A 2,894-nucleotide genomic window follows, 5' to 3' on the forward strand; every position below is an offset into this window, starting at 1 on the left:
CAGCTAGCTAGACTATCTGTCCAATCTGAGTTTTCTGATGCATGACTTAAACAACTTTTAAAATAAGGTCCTTCCCGAGGCTTTTTTTGCAGTGGCACCGTTGCTCTGTCCGGTGTTTAGCACCGCCCCGCCTTAGCAGCGCTGTGAAGGAAGGTCTGGCAACGCGAGACTATCCCAAATGATAACTGCCAGAGGTTTGTGTAGGAGTGATTATGATGAATTTTAAGCAGATTCTTTCCTGTGAATATTGCATCAGAGACAGGTTTTTTTCTTATTTTTTAAGGAACTTTAATAAAATTCTCTGTATGTTGTCCAATTTTTAACAATCACTTAATATGCTTCTTCTTTGACCAATTTTGAATAACGATTTGTTTTCTGATGTGTTTTTTGCTGGACAATAGTTCATTGATTAGTCAAGTTTTCACATCATGTAAATTACATACTGGACCCCGATTGGCTCTAAACTAGTTGTGATGTCACTAAATCATCTCCTATGTACTACACTCAGAGAAACCTTCCCCTTTAACAGATGGATGTTAAAGCCAGTCTTCATCTTCCTGCACAGCGAAGCTCAAACATCCAAATTAGTCACAATAAACAAAATGCATTTTTTAGTGACGCTTTACAGCTATAGCCTTACATTTGAAGAAATCCCAATCAGATTGTCAAATTTGTGGATAACTGAATATTTAAGGCAAAGATTTTGTCAATTTTTTGTATTGATTTTTTCTTTTGAACCAAGTAAAATAAAAAACGAAAATTTAAAAAAAAAAACGGTTAATTTACTAGTCATGTGATGTTGTAATTGTTGTTGTTTTTCAGCTCATGGAAACTGGAGTCCATGTCATCCAAAAATAATGGGAAATCAGGCATTTGATTGGCAAAAGTCATTCTCTTGTGAAAAATGCAGCACAATGACAAAATGTGTAATTCAAGTCAATTTTATTTCTAAAGCGCCAAATCACAACAACAGTTATCTCATTGTGCGATGTTATTAGCTCTAATCGAGATAAACACAACAGACCCCATGAGTCCGTGTGGCTGGTGGTTTGGCTGCGTACAGGCGATTACAGGCCTCCTCTGGTTCTGATTCGACAGAGAAGGGTGGCAGTGAGGACGGCTGCACAGTACAGTGCAAAGGGAAATGGCCCTCAGCCCCGGCTCTGTGCACAAGCATGTTTACAGTTCCAAGTGCACTGTTGTGTTTTGATAACCTTTCCTCGCAGAACAGCCCCCGGAAAAGCTACTTGTTGGTTTACATAAATGCATGCGCACACCCGCACACACACACACACGCACACACGCACGCACAGGCAGACTATGAATGGAGGAAGTCTGAGACAAGCATCAGAGGGACAGAGAGGGACCAGAGGAGAACTGAGGGCTGTAATCACGGAGGCCGGGTTGCCGCAGACAGGACGCCAAAGGAAGCCTCGTCATGGGAGTGAGCCACGAGGTGCTTATCTGATCTCAGTTCAGACCAACCTAATACGCTGACCTCCTCTTCTCCTCTGTTGGTCTGTTTCAGGGCCAGTTCTAGCCTGCTATATTAGAGTGGGGTGGTAGAAAAATAGGTGGGGAACCTGGGCGGTTTCTCAAAGGTCAACTATCGTCCTCATAAATCCACCCGAGTTAAGAATGCCGAATTAAAGAAAGCGGAAGGTGGAGTCAGGGCCATCCGGCGGAATATTGGCAGCACCTGAGCAATTTGACAAAGACCTAACATAATATAATTGCTTCTTGAAACATACTATTTTATGCTTTCAGCATTCTATAGGATGACATTTTTATAACTTCATTCAACATATGATTGCTCTTTGTATGTTCAACAAACTATACTATAACTTTTTATGTCATTTTTGACACTTTTTTTGACATCCTATACTGACATCCTGACTTTTTATGGTTGTTTTTTTTACATACTATGCTATGATTTTGTTAGATTTTTTTCGACTTACTAATCTATGACTTGCATGTTTTTCAACGTACTTTACTATCACTTTTTTCAACATACTATGACTTTTAGGATTTTATCGACAAACTACAGTGTATTGTTAATTTTTTTCAACGCACTATAACTATTTTAGTACTTTTTTCAACAAAACGATACCTTTTTTTAAAAACACGGTGACTTTTTCTGAATTTTTTTGACACACTATAGTATGACTTTTTTTGACATGCTAAGTGTCAGTCAGGAGGTTCAAGGAGTGGACGGTGGTCACCAGTAGGTTAAGGACACTGACTGGGGACGTTAAGATGCAGGTTCAAACCGTGCCTGATATTGTTTGGCTGACATATGACTTTCATGAGTTTTTTGACATACAATACTATTACCTTTTTTCACATTTTATGCTATGAATTTTTCATGACATTTTTCAACATACTATAGTATGACTTTTTTGACATTCTAAACTATGACTTTTTTTTAACAATTTAGAGCATACAGTACCATAACCTTTATTAGACTTTTTAAATCGTTCAATACTATACCTTTTTTGACATATTATACCATGACTTATTTCAATGTAGTGTACTGTGACTTTTTTTGAAATATTATACTCTGACATTTTTTATAATTTTTTGACGCTCTTTATTATGACTTTTTTCATGACTTTTTTTGACACATGACACACATGACACACATGTTTTTTTCAACATACTATACTGTGACTCTTTTTCTAACATCTTTTTGACATTCTACACTGACTTTTTTTAACGTACTATACTATTCTTTTGTCAACACACTGTAGTGAGACCTTTTTAAGACTATACTATAACTTTTTATGACTTTTATCAACATACTATACTAGGACTTTTATGATTTTTTCCACATGCTATACCATGACCTTTTTAGAGTTTTTTTAATACTATACTATAACTTTTATGACATATTA

Source organism: Etheostoma spectabile, chromosome 21 (genome assembly GCF_008692095.1).
Source record: "Etheostoma spectabile isolate EspeVRDwgs_2016 chromosome 21, UIUC_Espe_1.0, whole genome shotgun sequence".
Classification (NCBI taxonomy): domain Eukaryota; kingdom Metazoa; phylum Chordata; class Actinopteri; order Perciformes; family Percidae; genus Etheostoma; species Etheostoma spectabile.